Below are 22,866 nucleotides of genomic sequence, written 5' to 3'. Positions count from 1 at the left end.
CAGAGACAGAGAGAGAGACAGAGAGAGACAGAGAGAGAGACACAGAGAGAGACAGAGAGAGAGAGACAGAGAGAGAGAGAAACCAGGCATATCTTTACCTATTTATGTACCTTTGGGGCACACTCTGCTGTACTTAGGGCTCATACCTGGCCTGTTCTCAAGGTGAGTGCTAGCTGAATTGGGGAGCCATATAAGGTTCTGGGATTCAACCAGAGCAGGCACATGCAAAATAAGGCCCTGATCATTGGACTATAGCTCTAGCTTCGAATAGCACACTGGTAAACACTAAAGAGATTAATAACTTCCCTACTGTATTGGCCTAATGAATTGCCCTTTGACTTCTCTCTCAAGGGAAACATGTTTCCGAGACAGGGCACAAACATTTTTAGGCTTTTCTTGTAAGGAGGAGACAACTATCCCTGCATGCAAGATCTGCCACCTTGTCATTGTGAGGTCAACTCTTAGTTTTCCGTAGGCTGGGTTCAAATGTGCCAACAACTAACCAGCTGCACTTCTCTGAGAATCATCACAAACAAGCTGAGAGCAGCATAACTGATGGAGAAAATATCCAGAATATTTAGTGTTATGGTTTGATTCTCAAAGTCATTCCTTAAACATAAGGAAACTACAGTTTCTGTCCAAAGAACAGAAAGCAGAACAAGAGAAGGAGAACACTTCCAGCAGCTCTGATCTCAAGGGTCGTTTGCGGACCAGCCTGGAGTTCCGCAGCTGGAGGACCTGATGGTGGTGTTTGTGGAGCAGGAACAGGATGTAGACAATGGCACAGCCCATAAGAATCTGAAACAGGGGCTGGAGAGATAGCATGGAGGTAAGGCGTTTGTCTTTCATGCAAGAGGTCATCGGTTCGAATCCCAGCGTCCCATATGGTCCCCCGTGCCTGCCAGGAGCAATTTCTGAGCATGGAGCCAGGAGTAACGTTACCTCTGAGCACTGCCGGGTGTGACCCAAAAACCACAAAAAAAAAAAAAAAAAAAAAGAATCTGAAACAGGCCATCCGCAGGACCACGAGCATCAGAAAAATCCACTTCGTTATCTGGTTTTCTGTGCTGAAATCACAGTAACTGCCATTGTCATTAATTACAGATCTGTTTGGGCTGCTGACATTCCTGATATACTAAAATAAATTCATGCTCATCAAGCAACTGAGTATCTAAAAGCAGAGGAAAAAGGAAAGGAGGTGCCATGCAGACCTGGGTTTGAACCTTGCCCACATGGAGGATCAAGGGCTCATGGGATGACCTGGACTGTGGTGAGGAGGCTGGTGGTGTAGATGGAGAGGCCCCGGGACACCCTCTCCAGAAAAACCACGATTTGACAGCCTGCATTTCCTAGGAAATTCCTCAAGCCAAAGGTAGCAATGGTCTTTGCCAATTCTTTGCAAAAAAGCATCATGATATAAAAGTCAAGTGCAGAAAAATTAGCTTTATAAATTTCTTCTCAGTGTACTGAGGTAATTCACAAAAATAAATATATTCCCCACAATGTCGGGCCCAACAATTAGGAGGAATATGAATCCTTTAATGATGGTCATAATCATTTCTACTTCATGGAATTTGAAGCTTATGATTCATCTGAGACACCTTTAAGAAAGTAACAACAGTATGACTATGTAACTGAAAATAAACTTATCCTAAAATTTTCTGTGAACAAGAGTCATGTACCCAAGGATTTGGTGGACCAAGACTAGAGCTCATTGACTTCACTTCTTTTTTTTTTTTTTTTTTTTGTGGTTTTTGGGTCACACCCGGCAGTGCTCAGGGTGTTATTCCTGGCTCCAGGCTCAGAAATTGCTCCTGGCAGGCACGGGGGACCATATGGGACGCCGGGATTCGAACTGATGACCTCCTGCATGAAAGGCAATCGCCTTACCTCCATGCTATCTCTCCGGCCCCGCTTTGGACACTTCTTAAGGTTGAGGTTATGTGTCCTGAAATGCTGTCTTGGAGATGAGTATTCAAACATTGATGTAACACGTCAATTTTCTGTTCACATCCCTGCATAAGGAACCTGCTTTTACAAATATACCTATCTCTTGCATACACTAACATGCAACAAATGATGATTGAAATAAAAATCACACTAATCTCATTGTCTTTCTTCATTTTTTTTTCATTTTGAGTGTTCTTACGAATGTGCATTAAAGCTTACAAACAGTGTAATATTTATTCATTTGCCTCTGGGCAAATTCACTTTTTTATACATACACAGCAGTGTTTCCAAACCTATTCTGGTAATGTCTATAAATTCTCATCCACTTTCTTAATTATATGACAGAAAATTCAACTTCATTATCTTTTGACATGGAAACCTAAAAGTCTATTCAACCAGGTACCTCCTAAGTGAGTGGGTAGATCAAGTCAGATCCAGAGACAGGATTTAGCTGGTCAGATTCCTTTTAAAGAATCTTAGGTATTAATGGGGTTTTAGCAGAGATCCTAATTCTGCTGAATTCTAAAGGAAGCCTGGATCTCTTTTGGACATATTCATTTTTTCTTGGGGAAACAAGAAAACAAGAAAAACAAGAGCTGTTTTTGAATCAGGGATTCCAATGAGGAATATTGGGTAGAAGAAAGTGGTTTAGAAATCAAAAGAGAACTTACTAAATTCATCTCCACAATGGGAGCTTCTTTCCCATTCTTTTCAATTTTCCAATAAACATTTCTAAAGAATTGGAGGAAGGAAGGAAGGAAGGAAGGAAGGAAGGAAGGAAGGAAGGAAGGAAGGAAGGAAGGAAGGAAGGAAGGAAGGAAGGAAGGAAGGAAGGAAGGAAGGAAGGAAGGAAGGAGGGAGGGAGGGAGGGAAGGAAGGAAGGAAGGAGGGAGGGAGGAAGGAAGGAAGAGGGAAGAAGGAAGGGAGGGAGGGAGGGAGGAAGGAAGGAAGGAAGGAAGGAGGAAAGGAAGGAAGAGGGAGGGAGGAAGGAAGGGAGGGAAGGAAGGAGGGAAGGAAGGAAGAAAGGAAGGAAAGAAGGAAGGAAGAGGGAGAGAGGGAGGGAGGAAGGAAGAGGGAGGGAGGGAGGAAGGAAGAAAGGAAGGAAGAGGGAGGAAGGAAGGAAGGAAGGAAGGAAGGAAGGAAGGAAGAGGGAGAGAGGGAGGGAGGAAGGAAGAGGGAGGGAGGAAGGAAGAAAGAAAGGAAGAGGGAGGAAGGAAGGAAGGAAGGAAGGAAGAGGGAGAGAGGGAGGGAGGAAGGAAGAGGGAGGGAGGAAGGAAGAAAGGAAGGAAGAGGAAGGAAGGAAGGAAGGAAGGAAGGAAGGAAGGAAGGAAGGAAGGAAGGAAGGAAGGAAGGAAGGAAGGAAGGAAGGAAGGAAGGAAGGAAGGAAGGAAGGGAGCTTCTTTCCCATTCTTTTTTTTTTTTTTTTTTTTTTTTTTTTTTTTTGGGTTTTTGGGCCACACCCGGTGACGCTCAGGGGTTACTCCTGGCTATGCGCTCAGAAGTCGCTCCTGGCTTGGGGGACCATATGGGACGCCGGGGGATCGAACCGCGGTCCGTCTCCTAGGCTAGCGCAGGTAAGGCAGGCACCTTACCTCCAGCGCCACCGCCCGGCCCCTTTCCCATTCTTTTCAATTTTCCAATAAACATTCCTAAAGAATCGGAGGAAGGAAGGAAGGAAGGAAGGAAGGAAGGAAGGAAGGAAGGAAGGAAGGAAGGAAGGAAGGAAGGAAGGAAGGAAGGAAGGAAGGAAGGAAGGAAGGAAGGAAGGAAGGAAGGAAGGAAGGAAGGAAGGAAGGAAGGAAGGATGGAAGGAAGGAAGGAAGGAAGGAAGGAAGGAAGGAAGGAAGGAAGGAAGGAAGGAAGGAAGGAAGGAAGGAAGGAAGGAAGGAAGGAAGGAAGGAAGGAAGGAAGGAAGGAAGGAAAGTAGAGGGAGGGAGGGAGAAGAAAGTTGGTCAAAAGTCCTTTGCAGCCCTGGTTACCCTTGAACAGGACAGTGTTTCTTGGGAGATTTTGAACCATCATTACCTTCATCTCTCTTTATATTTTTTAAAATAATTTCTTTAAGCACTATGTTTACAAAATTGTTTGTATTTGAATTACAGTCATTGAATGTATTCTGCCCGTCACCAGTATAACATTTTCACTACCAATGTTTCCCATTTGCCTTTTATCTGCGTCTCCTCTCAGCCTGGTTCAACAGGTGTGATGTGAACTTTTATTGAATCTGAGCTGACTTTCATTCTTTTCATGTTTGGAATGTTTTCTTTCTCCACTATCCTCTTGCATATTATCAATCAACTTCAAATTCATGTGGGGTCAGAGAAAAAGAGCGGCAGGTAAAGCTCATGCCTTGTACCCAGAGACTTCATCTCCATTACCAAATTACTTTATCTCCATTACGAAATTAACCTACAGGACCTACTGAAGAGATCCCTGAACACAGAGCCAACATAAGTGCTAAGCACAGCTGGCTGTGTCCCAAAATCCAAAGGAAAAAAAAGAATTTTATATAAAATTATTACCATTTGCAATAGTCTTTCTTTGAACATAATACTGGTTATTTGGTCTTCCTGCAGTTTGACTTGTGAATAATATTGGAAACACCTTTCATCTTTTTTCTATATGCCTCCCCTACCAAATTAAGGAACTTGACTTGAACTTTCCCTTTTCTGGATGACTTCAAGCAGAATGAAGGGAGGGACTCAGACTTGCATCCAAGCTGGCAGCAAGTGTTTATGAGTGGGGCAAAATTTGTTTTTGCTTTCCCATGCCAATTGATAGTCACAAAAGGGCCTAATAAGGCCTATGTCAAGAAAAGTGTAAAAGAATAAAGCATTGTTACTTCTAGGTACCCAGTATTTTATGAAATAATTGACCAATATAGGTACCAGCATCAAATGTACCAAATTATTCAGAAAAAAAAAAAAAAACAATAAATCAAATGTCATAGCAAATCCCTGGAACCTATTCAAAATAGCTTCACTCATTATACCTCAATGTCCTGTTGACTTTTCGAATAGTTTCCTTTTTGTTCTCACTGTCTTGTTAAGAATGTCAAGAATCTCTTTCTTCTCTGCTCTTTTGTTCTTTGACTTTATTTAGTCCTCAAATCCCAAAACTCTTAATCAGAATAGGACCAGGTTTTGTGTTCTCTAACATGTACTTTTATTATACTGGACTAAAGAATAGAAATAATGTCACAGGACAACTTAACCCATTACATTTTCTTAAATAAAAAGTCTTAGATCCCCCTCCCTTCCATTCTAAAGCAATCCTTAGATAAAAGAAGGAAGGAGGCCTCTCTTTCAAGCTGTACTACAGAACAATGGTAATTAAACAATTAGGTTCTGGAATAAAGACAGACTCTTAGATCAATGGAATAGAGTTGAATTTCTTGAGAGAGACTCTCAGTCATATGAGCAATTAATTTTAGGTAAGGAAGCCAAAATTATGAAGTAAAGAAAGGAAAGTCTTGTCAACTGGTGGTGTTGGGAAAACTACATGTTCCCGAGCTAGGCCACTGCCGGACCTCATGTTTCAAGTTGCAGCCCGGCCAGTCACTCGGCCAACTTTGACTCTTTCTCTGCATTGCTTTTCCTTTAGCAAAAACAATCTTAGCGCCTTTTCAGCCCAAAAGGCCCCAGGGAATGCCCAAATATCCCTTTAGAAATGAAGCAACAAGAAGATTCTGCCCTCTCTGAGGCTCGAACTCAGGACCTTCAGATTATGAGACTGACGCGCTGCCTGCTGCGCTAAGAGGGCCAGCAAGGGCCAGCTTTCACATTTAAGGTAAAGTAATAAATACTCTTTTTCATTCACTCCTCCCTTCCAGTTTTCCTCCTGAAAGTATACAGTCGATGTGGCTAGACCGTCCTTGCACACGCTCAGTGGAACCCCAAGAGCTCACCCCGGACCCTTGGAGAGGCGCCTTTCAAGTCCAAGTCCAGCACCTGCCCTTTCTGTCTGCACCACCAGGGCACTAGGCTTTCCTGCCTCCTCCTGCTCTTGGCCAGGCAAAGGGTTTGCACAAAGCACTCCCAAGTCACTTCGGGGCTTTAGTTCCCAAAGAGCGGGGGCGGCTACATGGAATTTCACTTCACTGTCCCCCAACTGCAACTTTTAGTCCCATTCCGCTGTCCTCTTTCCAGGACTGGGCTGCAATTGGGCTGGGGTACAGGATGAAACGAAAAAAAGAGAAATGAAGAACTCCCCTCCTTGCCAAGCCTACCCAGTGGGTAGAATCAAATTTGGCTACAGACCTGATGAACAGAACGTTGCATCAAAGTAGGGGCCTTTCTCTTTTATTTCTGTTTCTCCCTCCTCAGTTGGCCAAGTGGAGAAGGAAGGCCTGAAGAGTAAAATCTGGAGAATGTGGGCATCGATCCCACCACCTCTCGCATGCTAAGCGAGCGCTCTACCACCTGAGCTAATTCCCCACCCCATGACCTAGACAAAAGAAACCAATCAGGTCTCCGGGATTCTCCTTCTGATCAATTTGAATCCAACAGGCTGGGGGACATTTAATGTAGGACAACACTCAGAATTGTGAGTTCAGTGCAGACCAGGAGAAGGGTAGGAGCTCTAACGGTCCCCCCCAGAAATTGTGTTTTGTTATTAAAGACACATCCTTTATTCACTCAATCTTGAAGTGGTTTTTCTGCACACACGTTGCCTTGGAGGGCGCTGCTTCCAGGGGCGACCGCTAGAGGACACTGGTATTACAGCCTCCTAATAACATACTAAAGATCAATTTGTTGTAGTTTTCTTAACTTCAGAGTTTTCAGGGTGAGAGACATGTGCAGGGGGGAATCGAGGCGAACAATTCTGACCCCTCTTGGAATAATATTGAAAATCAAATTTAATTCTAGTCCAGACTAAAGTTAATCACAAGAAAATTCTGCTTAGGATCCAATATGAAGTTCAATTTCTGACCTCCAAGGCCGTTAATGAGGACAGCTGGACTTTCACCTTTATTCAGGAATCCTACCTACCCCTGCACCCTTCATTCCTGGTGTTGCCCTGTGTTTCCCTCCAGAGCCATTAGAAAGCAGAAGTGAGGGAAAGAGAAGGCCCGGATTATTGTTGTGAATGGAGGTGGTTGGAAAAAGGTTGTTGGTGTTGTCCTGCATTAAATGTCCCCCAGCCTGCTGAGATCAAGGTGGGCAGGAGGAGAAGTCTGGAGACCTGATTGGTTTCTTTTGACTAGACCATGAAGTGGGGAATTAGCTCAGGTGGTAGAGCGCTTGCTTAGCATGTGAGAGGTGGTGGGATCGATGCCCACATTCTCCAGATTTTACTCTTTGGACCCTGCTTCTCCACTTGTTCAATTTAGGAAAAAGAGAAGCATTGAAGGCCAAATGAGAAGCATTGAAGGCCAGAGAAGATTCCCACTTTGGATGGGGTTTGATGCAGTTTTCTATCCTGTTCATTAGGATTTAACCAAATATGATTCTACCCACTGGGTAGGTTTGGCAATAGCCCTGAAAGCTGGCAGAACCTAGAACCTTCTCCTTTTTTCCATTTCCTCCTTCACCCCACCCAGCCCAACTGCAGCTCAGTCCTGGAAAGAGGATCCTAGGATGGGGCTACTTAAAGTTTCAGTTGGGGACCAGTGAAGTGAAATTACAAGAAGCCAGGCCCTGCTGTTTGGGAATCCATGAAGTAACTTGGAAATGCTTTGTGCAAACTCCTCGCCTGGCCGAGACACGAGCAGGAGGAGGCCAGTGAGCAGCGTGCCCTGGTGGTGCAGACAGAAATGGCAGGTCCTGGACTTGGAAGGCCCCTCTCCAAGGGTCCGGGTGAGCTCTTTGGGGTTCCACTGATCGTGTGCAAGAACGGTGAAGCCACACCGACTGTATTCTTTCAGGAGGAGAGCTGGAAGGGAGGAGTGAATGAAAAAGCGTATTTATACTGCTTTACCTTAAATGTGAAAACTAATCCGTTGTGGCCCTCTTAGTGCAGTAGGCAGTGTGTCAGTCTCATAATCTCAAGGTCTTGAGTTTGAGCCCCAGAGAGGGCATAGCCGTCTTGTTTAATTTCCACAGGGGCATTTTGGAGCCTCGCGAGGGGTTTTGGGCTGAAACAACGCCAAGCCTCTTTTGCTAAAAAGAAAAATCAATTACAAGCGTCATTGATTGTGATTGCTAAAGCGGCAAGACTTGAAAGTCAGCTGTGCTTGGTGAAGGAGGCTCCCTTGTGGCCATGTGGGCATATGGGCAGGATAGAGGGACCTTCTCTGGGCCCTTAGCAGCCGTCTCTCTCAGGCCTAAAACCTGAGACATCTAAAAGTTCGGGTGTTGGAGAGAGACTGTCTCTTCTTGCAGACCCAGGGCTGACTTACTTTAGATCCTGTACTATATTGAAATTGAAGCATTGTAGTGGCATCTAGAATAAATACTGCCCCCAAAATTAAACAAAGCAAACCTGCCATCAGTCAGCCTTTCGTAGTTGGTCAATCCTTACTGGCAAGTGAAATTATTTTCCAATTTAAGGTGATAAAGAAATTTCAACTTAATTAAGTGCTTAAGTTGTTTGATAGAAGAGAATCAACAACAAAAAAAGATAATCACGGAAGTTATATGCTTAAACACAGTTTTTGAAAAATATATTTAAACATATTAGAATTATCTGTGGAGGTCCCAAAAAAACCACTATTGAGTGTGGAGGAAAAACATCCCACACCTAATAGATTGGCACATGAGAGAGAGAATTAGGTCTTCGTTTTAAAGTTGCCAAGTGACTTTCAATGCTAAAATCCTAATGTTAGAGTTAAAGTAATTATTCTATGTACTAGATTCATATCAATATCTGTTTCCGAGGAAAATTGATCCAAACAGCAAAATAATTCCAAAACAATATACTGGAATATGTCCTTCTTACAAAGTTCAAGCTTTGCATAACCATCAGAAGTTGGCAAAAGTTTCAGGACAATATCTAACCCTTCGTGTCTAGACCTGTGATTCAGATATTAATGATTGAAGAAATAATTATGGATCAGCCACTGTAAGGACAATTACAGATGTGCTTGTGACCTGCTTTTGTATTATTTTCCATTTCTCAGAATTCTCTTTCTGATATGACAGCTCGCATGGACTCCAGTGTCACTAACTATACAATCTTTAAAGTAATATATGTGTCAGAATCAGGCTTTTGCCTGCCAGAAGCTGAGCAGGCAAAACTCTAACAAGATCAATTTCTTAAAATCTATTTTAATAAGCAGGGAGGGTAGAGAGGCTAGGGGTCTTATGATAAATTTCTAGATTGAGAGAGAGAAAGAGAGAGAGAGACAGAGACAGAGAGAGACAGAGACAGAGAGAGACAGAGACAGAGAGACAGAGACAGAGAGAGACAGAGACAGAGAGAGACAGAGACAGAGAGACAGAGACAGAGACAGAGAGAGACAGAGAGAGAGACAGAGAGAGAGACAGAGAGAGAGAGAGAGAGAGAGAGAGAGAGAGAGAGAGAGAGAGAGAGAGATGAGATGGGTATAAGGTCAGATAGAGGGCCAGGTTAAAAAAAAACACAGGCAAGAGAAGCAAAACTATAAAACCATCCCAGAAAATACAGCCAAAGTCTGTAGAAAACCAGCAGCAAGTTTAGCAGTCCTCTGCTCCACAAATGCCTGCACTCCTCATCCTCACTAAGGTGGAGACTTTTAAACCCCAGCCAACTGCCAACCAATGACCATTATTTAGGGCCTTTTTAAAGGGCAGACCCCTTTTATGGGCGCTACTGGGGTCTTACGGGGGTGTTACAGTAATGTAGGCTAAGAATAACTCAGAGGATGAGGGTGAGAATGTGTTCGAGTTAAAAAGAATAATCCTAACCCCCCCCAAAACTGCTCAATTTGACTGGATTTAGAAGAAAAAAAAAAGATTATGGTCAATACTGCACTTAGAGGTGCTTAAGGATTGTGATTTGGCCCATAGAGTCATGTATTATGAAGATTTTTGGAACAGTTTTATGAGATATGGTTATTTAATTTATTTTTTTATTTTGAGAGAGGGATTTCCTGACAGTGCTCATGGCTCACTCCTGGATTCAAACTCAGGAATTACTCCTGAAGGTGCTTGATCAAGTGACAGACCCTCTATACAAACCTTCTGGCCCCATGAAATTCTTTGTTATTTTTCTTCTTGGTTTATCTATTGTTAAATTCCAAGTAAATGGTGGAGTAGAGCAAGAATTGGCAAAGCAAATACACAAAAGATACATGTTATGACTAATAGAAAGATGTGATGGAAGGTTATTGCTTAGCCATTTTCTGCACCTCATGAAAATCCTTAGAATGGCCAGTAGCAGGACCCTCCTCACAAATGAAAACTGAGTTTCTTTTTTAAAGCTTTTCATTCACAGGAAAAGCAATACACAAATCTAAACATAATCCTGTAACTAATAATAATAGTTCCTAATGGAATTAGCACACAAAGTAAGTTTTTCACTGCTCAGAGATCATTTTAGTTCTTCCCCCGTCTGAACATTTCTGCTGATCAACACAAAGGGGCTGATACTAGCAAAGTCCATGTTCAGAAACATTTTAATATGAGAATCAGAATGTTAGTGGCCAAGATAGAGGTCAGAGAAAATGGAATCTACCCAGTAAAAGAAAAGGAAGCAGGTCATGAGAAAGAGGACGCTTTGAGCAGCTCACACTTCGGGGCTGAGATTTCCTGGAACCCTGAAGTCCCGATTGTAGAGGATGCATCTGTGATGCTTGTACAGATGAACAGCCACTGCTGCAGCCCTTGAGGCTCTGAAAGATGACATCAATGAAGAGCCATTGAGTTGACCTGCCCGGCTTGGAGCAAATGCAATGTCCAGTAACTGGGTCCAGTCCTGCTGTGTTCATTCTGCTGACTGACGTCATAAAGAAGAGCCAGTTGGAGCTGATTCATGCAACTAGGAAGTTCATGACCCAGATCAGAAGCAGATAGCGAAGCACTTGCCATGTGTGAGGCTTTGAGCCTTCTCCATGGAGTGGTCTTGGGGCTGGTAGTGATGGTCTGGACCATAGAGAGGAGGCAGGCGGTGCAGATAGAGAGACCACAAACAGTTCAGCCCAGGTACTGGGACAACTGACACCCAAGATCCCCAGGGCACTCCTCAGCTGAAAAGTTGTAGGTAGTTGCTTGCTGCCTGTGGCACCAATTGTGAGTGTGTCCTCATTCCGAAGACCCCTTCCAGTCAGATTTAATCTTTCACTTCTCTAAACTCTAGTAATGCCCTAATTATGAGGTGACTGCTCCCCAAGCAAAGACTCCCTTAACTCACAGGTACTTTCTGTTGTTTCTCTTATTTTCATCAGGACAAACTCTTGCACTAATCTGGCTTTTCATAATTTCGTGATGGGGTCTAAGGAGCCCCCTGTATGGAGATTCTTAGCCAGCTGGGCCAGAGTTTTAAAGTGAGGGCCTGGTAGGTTGGTGATTACCAGGGTCACCCTGTTTTCAGGGTGCCCAAGGCCTCGCCACACTCTTAGTCTTTAGTGAGCCGTTTGTGTGTGTGTGTGTGTGTGTGTGTGTGTGTCTTCTTTTTCTTTTTTCTTTTCTTTTTTTTTTTTTCTCTCTAGAATGAATTGTTTTTGCTGCAGTTCTTACAAATTATTTCTGGCATTACACACCAACTTTAAATATAAACACATTTTTATCCACAAATTGAACTTCTCTCCTTGTTACTACTCTTTTTGTTTGGTTTGGGGCCATCCACATATGTAAGGCAGATGCCCTATCCATCGTGTTATCACTCCAGCCTATTAAACTCACTTTTAAATTATCTTTAACTCCACCAACAAACTGCATTAGTTTTTAATGCTGAGCTGTTTTGCTTACAATTATCTTTATTTTTTTTTCTTCTGGAAGAGGGTGCATACCCAGCAATGCTCAGGCTTATTCCTGGTGGAGTTGGTGGGGAGGTGTCAAATGGGATGCTAGGGATCAAACCGAATCTGTTGCTTGCAAATCAAGCACATTACCTGCTGTACTTTCACTCCAGTCCCCAAACCATCCTTTTCTACAGTGAATTTCTGTCTCATATTTCACAAATCAGTCTGGTGTTTTGCGATATCAGACCTCAAACTTTCCAGATTTCCCTGCATGCAGAGAATGCCCACTGGCAGTTACAGAGCTGCCTCTCAACATTCTCTCTAGTAAATGAGTTTTGAGAAACTTCTTACATCAAGCATTGCTAAGATCACCTTCCAAACGCATTTAGTGTAAATCTAGGCAAGTCAGGTTTGCTTTAGAAGGTGCCAGGCAGGGTTTGCATTGTCCTGATACCCAGAGGTCTCACTGTGAGACTAGCAGGGCACACACAGACTAAAGTCCACTTCCACTCATGCAAGGGAAATGCACAGTTAAGAAAGTACAAAGAATCTAAGTTTTCTCTGCGTGGAAAACGTCCATGTCTGTCTCTCCTATTCTTGTCTCCTATCAAAAAGGGTCCACTTGGGGTTTAATGTATCCAACTGTCCACTGGACAGTGGAGTGGAGAGAAGCACTGGTGCCTGCCAGGCTGATGGGACATAGAAGTCCCTCTCCTGAGTCCTGGTACTTCCCTCTCTCACAGGGACACTTCTCAGACTCCTTTCTCCTGCCATACCCTCCCCAGCCCTTTTCAGCCTGTCTCAAGTGGTCCTGCCCAATTGTGTCTGCCCAACTGGGTGCTCATGAGCAGCTCTGTGCAACATCAATGTAGGTTTCCTGGCACAGCTGCCCTGCAGGCCCTGTTCAAGCTTGGCAGACTAGTTGGCTGGGGATCAATAGCCAGGACTACCGACTGATGGTCAATAGGAATTTTATTAGGGCTACCTCTGCTTTTGGTATTCTATGCTATTGGCCTAGTCCAGTGGTCAGCAACCTGCGGCTCGCGAGCCACATGTGGCTCTTTACACTTTTAATTTGGCTCTTCTGTGTGCCGGGCGGCCGCTCCAGGAATCAAGACTCTACTCCTAGCCTCTGTCAGTGCCCACCCGGTGTGGCTCTCAAAATAAATTTTAATCGTGGTTTTGGGGAGATTTGGCTCAGTTGAATAAAAAGGTTGCCGACCACTGGCCTAGTCTATGTGACTGGGTCCACATGACTAATCACAAGGGTACTTAATCATGAGTAACCAAAAATAATGAGGGAAAAAAATGAGGAACAAAGTTAAAAGAGTGGGAACTTATGTAAAGAGATGGAAGACAGGTATTTGCTTAAGAAAACCCATTAGTCTAAAGCTCGACCTAATTGTAATGATAATCTTGGAGATGATCAGGCCCCATATGGGCATCTGGACCAGGCAGTATGTTGTCTCAATTCGCAAAGCCTTCTCACTGGTGATCATACTGAAACACGGGGCCTTGGCCATGCTTAGATTCCAAGTGACCCAAGCACCCCCACCCCCAATCAAAGCTAACCAGATATATAAAGCAAATCACAGGTTTTTCTTTATATTATATATAGCTGCAAAAAAAAACAGCTATTTTTGGAGCTGCAAGTGTAAATGCTGATGTGATGATATAAAACTTAGAGTTTGTTTGGCCGTGTTTAAAATGCATGCTAACTACTAACTGCAAGGCTCATAATAAAATAAGTGTAGTAGCTAATAAATGAACAACAAAAATTATAAAATAATTACATGAAGTTGTCCAGATTACCACGAAATCAATTCAAGAAAATAATTAAGTTTAAGTTCAAACTAAACAAGATAAGCTTAGAGCAAGCTCCAGAGAGAGGGAGGGCAGGAGGTCTAGCCTTATGCCTGGTATATTAAGGTAGCCTAATAATATGGACATATTTCATAGTTTTCTAGAAATATGTATATTTATGAAGGTAATGGTGAATGAGGCATGTATAGTTGCAGATAGTATAATGGATATACATTTCATGTCACACAAATGGCAGGAAGCCTCATTAGAAAAATTCCTTCTCAATGTGAAGGAAAGAAAGGCGATTTATAGCTAAGAAGGCTCCACAGTGCATCTCCTGTATTCACCAGAATGTTACACCCAGACTCCAAGGTCCTTAACAGTCCAAGAATATACATAAGGCTCTGTCTGGACCCAGAATGAAAAATATATACCTGGGGGTATCTCAGAAAGAGTTGTCACAGCCTCCTAAGAACAAGCCACAGTTCAATCTGTTGTAGTTTTCTTATCCCCAGAGTTTTCAGAGTGGGGGACACGCAGAGGGAACAAAGTTGTACAATTCTGCCCTTTCTTGGAAAGAATCTGCAAGGCAAAGTCAGTCCTAGTACAAGCTAAATTTAATCACAAGAAAATTCTGCTTAGAATCCAACATGACCTCCAAAGCCATTAATAAAGATAGCTGGACTTACACCTTTACTTTAGGGATCCTACCTACCCCTGGTGTTGGCCTATCTATTAAACTTCCAGAGCCATTATGAAGCAGGAATGAGGGAAAGGAAAGGCCCAGATGATTGTTGGGAAGGTGTCTGGAAAAGGGTTATTAGTGCTGTTTTGCATTAAATGGCCCCCAGCCTGCTGGATTCAAGGTGAGCAGGAGGAAATCTCAAAGACCGGGCTGGTTTCTTCTGGTCAACATAAGGGGTGGGGAATTAGTTTCACTTAGCAATTAATCACTTAGCAATTAATCACTTAGCAAGTGAGAGGTGATGGGATCGATGCTCACATTCTTCAAATTTTACTCTTCGGATCCTGCCTGGTCAATTGAGGAAAGGGAGAAACAGAAAAAGAAGGCCCGATAAGGCCCCCACGTTGGATGTGGTAATGCAACATTTAACCAAATTTGATTCTACCCACTGGGTAGGTTTGGCAAGGAGGGGAGTTCTTCATTTCTCTTTTTCCATTTCATCCTGTACCGCAGCCCAATTGGAGCCCAGTCCTGGAAAGAGGACAGTGGAATGGGACTAAAAGTTGCAGTTGAGGTCATCAGTTCGAATCCCGGCATCCCATATGGTCCCCCGTGCCTGCCAGGAGCAGTTTCTGAGCATGGAGCCAGGAGTAACCCCTGAGCACTGACCGGTGTGACCCAAAAACCACAAAAAAAAAAAAAAAAAAAAAAAAAAAAAAGTTGCAGTTGAGGATCAGTGAAGTGAAATTTCAAGTAGTCGCCCCGCTCTTTGAGATCTTAAGCCCCGAAGTGACTTGGGAGTGTTTTGTGCGCATTCCTCTCCTGGCCAAGACAAGAGCAAGAGGCCAGTGAGCAGCGTACCTGGTGTTGCAGACAGAAAGGGCAGGTGCTGGACTTGGATTTGGAAGGTGCCTCCCCAAGGGTCCGAGTGAGCTCTTGGGGTCCCCACTGATGCGTGTGCAAGGACGGTCAAGCCACCATGATTATATTCTTTCGGGTGGAAAGCTGGAGGGGGTGGGGGAACCCTGCATTAAAAAGCAAATTTATTGTTTTACCTTAGTGTAAAAACTACTGCTTGGTCGCCCTCTTAGCATAGCAGGCAGCGAGTCAGTCTCATAATCTGAAGGTCTTGAGTTCGAGCCTCAGAGAAGGCTGAAGGTCCTGAGTTCGAGCCTCAGAGAAGACAGAACCTTCTTGTTGCTTAACTTCCAACGGGGTGTTTTGGAACCTCCCGAAGGCTTTGGGCTGAAACAGCGCCAAGTCTCTTTTGCTAAAAAGAAAAGCAATGCAGAGAAAGAGTCAAACTTGGCCGTGCTGCAACTTGGAGCATGAGGTCCGGCCGTGGCCTAGCTCGGGGACACCGTCCTGGCCGCTGTCCCGCGGGTTTCCAGACGGTGGGCGACGTTTCCATCACCCGAAACTGAGACCCAAACTGAACGTGTCTCTTCCTCCATGCAGCAGTGACGAGCATCAATGCTTGTGAACACCTCTAGAGACTGGGAAGACAGATGTGTTTGATGAAGAAGGTTCCATTGTGGCTTTGTGGGCAAGTCAAAGGAACCCTTCTCTGGGCCCTTAGCAGTAGACTGTCTCAGGCCTAAAACCTGCAGTTCAGGTGTTGGATACAAACTTTCTCTTCTTGCAGACCCAGGGCTGACTTACTTTGGTTCCTGTATTATATTGAAATTGAAGCATTGAAGTGGCACCAGGAGTAAATACTGCCTCCAAAATTAAATTAAAAAAAAAAAACAAAAACAAAAAACAAAAACCTGCCACCACCAGTCAACCTTTCGCAGCTGGCCAATCCCCAAGGGCAAGTGAAATAATTTTCCAGTTTAAGGAAACTGGTGATAAAGGAACTTCCTATAAGGAAAAGTTAGCACGCATCATTGATCTTTCTCTCCACATGGTGAAGAAAGGAAGGAAAATATCCTTCGCAGCTTCATGATTGAGAGGCACCAAACTATAGTTGTGAGGTAAAGAAAGTGTGAAAAAAGTTCTGCACTTATCCAGCTAGCAATTTTTTTTTTTTTGTTGCACATATCCTATTTGGGGGCTTTTCTAGGTGCATTGTTTCAAGGATAAAAGAAAGGGAGCAGAGTTCAAAATTCTCTCCCTGACTAATCACCTTCTAGACAGAATCAATAAAGCAAGACTCATTGTCTTTCTCGCAAAATCTACAGGCTCTATGATATCAAATTGATTTTATACAGTGATGTTGAACTCGATAGTAGGCAAACTGCTGCTTGTCAAACTCTTCTCTAAAGGTACTGTGCTTTATTCTTTTATACTCCATCTTTGGAAATAAGTAACGAAGTTTAACTTTTATATAGGGGTAAAGAGAATGAAAAAGATCCACCTTAGAGGATTCAACTACTCAATTGTTTGGAATCATATAGTAAATATTTGCTCTATTGGGCAGGAAAGTGGAGGAAAGGCACTTGCTTTGCACATGGCTGACCTTGGTTTAATACTTGACACCACATACCATCCCTTGAAAAAACACCAGGCATGAACCCTGGGTCAGAGCCAGGAATGAGCCCTAAACACCTCCTGCCATGGTCCAAAATACCCAAAACTAAAAATGTGTTTCATCAGCCCCTTTTTTATACTTTATTTAATCATTTATTTGACCAAATTCTGTATTTGTTTCATACTTGAGCTCTAAATCCAACTTTTGGTCTTATTTAACCACTCACTTCTGCACATGGCTTAACACTAGCAACTGGACTGGCCTTAGCAAAGGGTGCAGGGAAAGATCAGAGGGATTATTTAAACAAGTCTGCATTGCCGGACACCGAGGAGTGTCCAAACTAGCCTCCGTCCGGTGGTGACCCCCAACATTGTTGGTCAGGTGAGTAAAAGATAAAGCTCTGGCAACAGTGTTGGACATACCTCTCAGTTGCTCAGGAAAACATGACTTGACTAGATTACTCAAAAATGCATTTCTTGGCTTTTATATGCTAGGGGAAGTCTGGGGTCAAGGTCATTGTTTCCCCCAAACACTGCCAGGAATGAAACCAGAAACTCCTGGGTTTTTCTGGGTGTAACTTACCAAAAACTTTGCAACACATAGTCTTTTATCCCAGCATCTCCCAGATCACATGTAAGGATGTAACTTTTCTAAGACAAATATAGGGTTTTGTGTTTTTTTTTTAATTTTTTGAGACCAAACTATGCTCAGGGCTTATTCCTAGTTCTGACCTCAAAAAACATGTGTGGCAGACTCACAGACCATATGGGATGCCCAGGATGAAACCTATGTCAGCATCATGCAAGACAATTTTTCATCTTCTGTACTAGTGCTCCTGTCCTCAAGTGTTAAGAATTTTAAAAGAGAAGTCATAGTTTGTAACCCCAAATCTGTTCTGGGTGTCTCACCAGAAGAAGAGACATTGGATAAAATCAGTTCAGTCAGAAACAAGTAACTTAGAGGAGTGGGATAGAAGAGAACAGAAAACACGGCAACAGAACCCCAAGTTCAGGGAATGTTACCAGACCTCAGAATTCTAGTGACTTGTGAAAGAGGAGGCTGAGACTCACCATGGAAACAGGTGGCAGAGCAGGGGTGATTCAGCCTCAAGAACCAGTGCAGTTTAGTAAGGTGAGAGGCCAAAACAGGACAGAAAAATGTTTTGATTCACAGAAGATGTGGTTTGTAAAAAGTGCAACCTTAAAACAAAGGTGTGGTATAATAATAGCAACAAGAATATTACAGGGGGGCTAGAAAGGGTAAAAGTGTTCAGGCATGTAGGCAGCATGTACCTCCTGGTCCATGGGGTGACTCTGGGTGTGGCCCTAGAGGATCTGAGCTCCACTAGCGTGGTCCAAGCACCACAAGCCTTGGCACTGACACACTGGCCTCGCTACTAAGAACCTCAAGGAAGAATTTTTGTTATTATTTATTTATTTATTTATTTATTTATTTATTTATTTATTTATTTATTGGTTTTTGGGCCACACCCAGCGATGCTCAGGGGTTACTCCTGGCTGTCTGCTCAGAAATAGCTCCTGGCAGGCACGGGGGACCATATGGGACACCGGGATTCGAACCAACCACCTTTGGTCCTGGATCGGCTGCTTGCAAGGCAAAAGCCGCTGTGCTCTCTCCGGGCCCTCAAGGAAGAATTATTGGTTCCCAGAGCTTGGGAAGCCCAAGTCTCCCAAGCCTCAGTGCTTGGGAGGTATGCCCTCTCCCCCTGCCAAAATCAAAGGAGAAGAAGGAAACCAAATGTGCCAGAGTGAATTCTGATCCTAATATAGAAGGAACTGCAGAAAAATTGGAGCTGTATTTTATATGAATAAAGAGCTCAATATGAGAGATTTTAAAGAAACTTCAGAGGTCCAAGGAGGCCACTTCTAACTAAGAAATGCCAGGTCTGGTGAAAGAAAAAGATTGGAAGTCCAATTGGGGACCCATTTGAGACTAAGATGGAGACTCTTTGACCAGGGAATGTTTTCAGGGAAGTAAACAATGAGACTACGACAGGCGGGAGGGGTGGAAGATCAGCCTGAATCTGCTTTGTTCCTGTGGAAAGACAGCCTAAGTCACCCTTTGAGTCACCCCAAGAAAGACTACTAGATTTTTGCCACTTTGGGGAAAGGACTCGGCCATATAAGTTCCTGTGTGGAAGTAGTCTTTATTAGTCAAGTCCATATCTATGGGGAGCCGCATCTCTTCATTTTTGCTGTTTGATCTATTGAGGGTGATTGTGTAATAAAGGAGGGAGGAAACTCTTGTGCCACAAGATACACAGCAGGGAGGTCATTTCCTGGGTCTATGAAGCCAAAGAGAAGGAGGCATCAGCATTGAGCATTAGAGCTGGGAAAGTGACCAGAGCTGTAATGTTTGGTTTAGCTGGTGTGGAAAAGATGTTCTCATGTTATTTTTGGATACACAGAAAGGCCTTCTAGAAGGTAAGCCTGGTGTATGATCTATTGGAGCAGGTATGAGAGACATACATGATGGGGGGATATGTTGTTAAATTTCCATTTTGTAGTGATCTCCATATCCCTGACAGCTGAAGCAAAGATGTGTTGCAGGAAATCAAATAATCAAATCAAGGATGTTCAGATGACAGAGCCCGGTACCTTAACATATTTCAGAATTGCAACTATTCATTCTTTCATTCATCAGCCCAAAAAAAGTCATAACCTGGGGTCAGCAGTAGGACATTTGCCTTGTACACAGCCAATCCAGGACAGACCTGTGTTCAATTCCCGGCATCCTTATAGTCCCCAGAGCCTGCCAGGAGCAATTTCTGAGCACAGAGCCTGGAGTAACCCCTGAGCACAGCTGGGTGTGACCCAAAAATAAAAACAAAAGTCATGACCTCTAAATTAAGTCACTTTTTTTTTAATTATTTATTTAAGCACTGTTGTTACTCTTCAGGCATCCAGGATGTGGGTGCAGGCACTCTTCTTAGCTGTTGGGAATTGGCTCAGGCAGGCCCTGCTTTTAGACCCCCTGTAGGACTCAGCAGGAAATCTTGGCATGACTGAAGGTCTGACCTGGTGGCTTGACCCTTTGGGGAGCCTAAGGGGAAGACTACATAACTGTTCTGCCATGGCTAAGCTATGTATATTTCCTATTTGTATATTCCTTTAAATGTATTTCCTTAATAGATAAAATTCTTTTTGTGTATTTCCTTATGTAGAGGTCATTTTCCCCCTTTTTTTTTTTTTTTTTTGGATATGTATGGTAGAAAATTCTACTACAGGGCCCAGGGAGATAGCACAGCGGCGTTTGCCTTGCAAGCAGCCGATCCAGGACCAAAGGTGGTTGGTTTAAATCCCGGTGTCCCATATGGTCCCCCATGCCTGCAGGAGCTATTTCTGAGCAGACAGCCTGGAGTAACCCCTGAGCAACGCCGGGTATGGCCCAAAAACCAAAAAAAAAAAAAAAAAGAAAATTTTAGTAGAAAAGTTTCTCTTGGGTTCTGAATGAAGTCATGATAGAACCAGGTTACAGAGATTATTTAGCTTATTAATTTTACTCCCATATACACCAGTAGTATCTTGTGGCATTATTCTTTTTGTATGGGTGCATTAAAATGGTGAGAAATTCTAGATATAGAGGAGTTACTATACATTAGGGATGGGAACTCAAAAAATTTGTTACGGGGGCCTTCCATTCTGAACATTTTGTCATAGTGACTTGACTTGGGCTTCAGTTGCTTGGACATTGGCCGATTACCCCTGAACTTTGAGTCCCATATTTGGATCCTGCACCTACATCAATAATACCAGAACAGGGCCAAGAACTGCCTTGGCACCTACTTGTCCCAGGATGGGCTCTTACGCCATCCTAACAATGCTTTGGAAATCAGCAACGACTTGCTTTCAGGCAGATCGATTCCCTGCCTCACCACCTAGCAGTAAGATGACACAAGGAGCTGCTTCAAGACATCCTGACTTCAACAGAGGATCTGTGCAAATGCCAAGATCTTTGGTTGCTGAAGCCTGATTGCAACAACTGTGATAAAGGGGGATCTTACCTGGGACCATGAAGAAATTCTGGGGTTAAACAAATTAGTTTGGCTGGAGTCTGTAGTTGTTTTTTTTTTTTTTCCTTTGGTTTTTGGATCACACCCGGCAATGCTCAGGGGTTATTCCTGGCTCCAGGCTCAGAAATTGCTCTTGGCAGGCACGGGGGACCATATGGGGCGCTGGTATTCGAATCGATGACCTCCTGCATGAAAGGCAAACGCCTTACCTCCATGCTAACTCTCCGGCCCCCTGTAATTGGTTTTATGGCAGGATGCTTCATGGGTAGGGACACCCTGTTTTTAGGCCAAATGTTTTTCTTTATATTTTTTCCAACTTTTACTGCCTCTAAGCAAAATAACTGCCACTCATTTTATCCTTTAGATAGACATTCATCTTTTCTTTTAATAAAACCTTGTGACACAGATCATTTCATTTTACCCCATAATTTTGCATTTTTTAATGAAATTTAGGAGAAAGGAAAAGGAAGAGGATGGGAGCCAGGGGCCAAGTGGTCTCAGGTGCACAGGCAGAGTAGAAAAGGGCAATGCTGGTGGTGGGAATGACCCTGACACACAGTTTCCAGGTTGGGGGGGGCATATGTAGTACGAAGCTACATTTTAAAAATATAAGTAGTGAAAATAACCCAAACCTTTAAGAGTTCAGAAATTCCGAGAAAAGGTACGGATAAAAAACCAAAGGATTGTTTACAGAAGTTATGGAAATGCCTATCCCATTCAGGGAATGTCCTAGGGTGGGAGTCCTTGTATACACTCTCCTATCTGTTACCCTTCCCCAAAGGAAGACAATAAGACAACCCACAGAGCTTATTACCTAAAACTTTTTCATTCCTCACATTCCTTATTGAAGTTGTAAACCCCCTCAAGTTTTGTTATCTACTTTTCTTTCTATGACCAATGTTTGCTAAACAATAAATATCCAGTGATAAAGCTCTCTGTCAAGGCTCTCTGTCCATGAGGCAGTTACCCCCTGACCCTCATGCTCTCTCTCTAGTGTCTGTCTTGTTTTCTTAATCCTCATGGACTCTGCTTCAGACTCATTCACCTGGAGCAGAACTCCAGCAAGGTTCCCAAGTCCTGAACCAGCATGGCCACAAGTTCCTAAACTATGTTATTTGTGCTTACTTGTGTTTCTTAAGTGTTTCCTATTTCTCTCTACCAAGAAGATAATTTGGTTTGTCTTTGTCCAGGGACTCTCTTCATTTCTCTTATTGGACATGGGATTGTGGGGAACATACTTGTATTTGTCAGACATTTCTATATTTTTATGAGGGGCCCTGAATAGAACCCCATAGATCTTATCATCATTCATTTGGTTTTGGCAAATTGAATCATTATTTGTACCAAAGAAAGTAAGAAGTTAGCCGTACTTTTTCCACTGGGGAGTTCGTTCTCTGAGGAATCTTGGATGTAAACTTGTGCTTAGAGTGGCTCGTGGTCTCTCCATCTGCAATACCTGCCTCCTCTCTGTGGTCAAGGCCATCACTATCAGCCCCAGGACCACCCATGAAGAAGGCTCAAACCTCAGACACCATATGGCAGATGCTTACCTGTCTTCTCCTGATCTGGGTCATGAATTGTCTGATTTGCTGAATCAGCTTCAACTTGCTTTTCTTTGTGGCACCAGTCAACAGAATGAATACATCAGGACTGGACCCAATTACTAGACATTTTCATTTGCTTCAAGCTGGGCAGGTCACTCTATGGCTCTTCATCATGCTCATGGCCCTGCGGGATGTCATCTTTCAGAGCCTCATGGGCTACAGTAGTAAGTACTTGGTTGTTCATCTGTATGTATGTATGCATCACAGATGCATCCTCTACCTCTGGATATCCAAAGTTTCAGAAAAACTCAGGCCCAAGGTATGAGCTACTCAAAGTGTCCTAATTCTCTTGACCTGCTTCTTTTTCTTTTACTGGGCAGATTTTGTTTCCTCCACATACATTGGCACCTTTTTCTTAAAAAATGACCTCATTGTATGTGTGAAAATGTTTCTGACAGTTTGGTAATGCAAGTCTCAGCCCCTTTGTGCTGCTCAGCAGACATAACTGGGTGGCTAAATGCTGAAGTACTCACTAACAAGTGGAGAAATTGCTTAATG

The 22,866-nt window shown here is 43.4% G+C and overlaps 2 protein-coding genes and 2 non-coding genes across 4 annotated transcripts in view; 1 reads left to right on the top strand and 3 right to left on the bottom strand.

The window, feature by feature from the left end:
- The window catches only part of LOC125996117 (histone H2A type 1-B), a 949,462-nt gene that overhangs the window by 510,664 nt on the left and 415,932 nt on the right, over positions 1-22,866 (top strand). The window lies entirely within an intron of this gene.
- LOC125996127 (histone H2A type 1-C) overlaps positions 1-22,866 on the bottom strand; it is a 363,461-nt gene that overhangs the window by 2,412 nt on the left and 338,183 nt on the right. The gene's annotated exons all lie outside the window — the stretch shown is intronic.
- TRNAM-CAU (transfer RNA methionine (anticodon CAU)) lies at positions 5,640-5,712 on the bottom strand. Its single transcript has one exon. It is a non-coding gene; the product is annotated as a tRNA-Met (tRNA).
- Positions 6,314-6,386, bottom strand: TRNAA-AGC (transfer RNA alanine (anticodon AGC)). Its single transcript has one exon. It is a non-coding gene; the product is annotated as a tRNA-Ala (tRNA).

This window comes from Suncus etruscus, chromosome 18 (assembly GCF_024139225.1).
Source record: "Suncus etruscus isolate mSunEtr1 chromosome 18, mSunEtr1.pri.cur, whole genome shotgun sequence".
Taxonomy (NCBI): Eukaryota; Metazoa; Chordata; class Mammalia; order Eulipotyphla; family Soricidae; genus Suncus; species Suncus etruscus.
The sequence above is the reverse complement of the archived record's forward strand: the minus strand, read 5'-3'. Positions and strand labels throughout refer to the sequence as shown.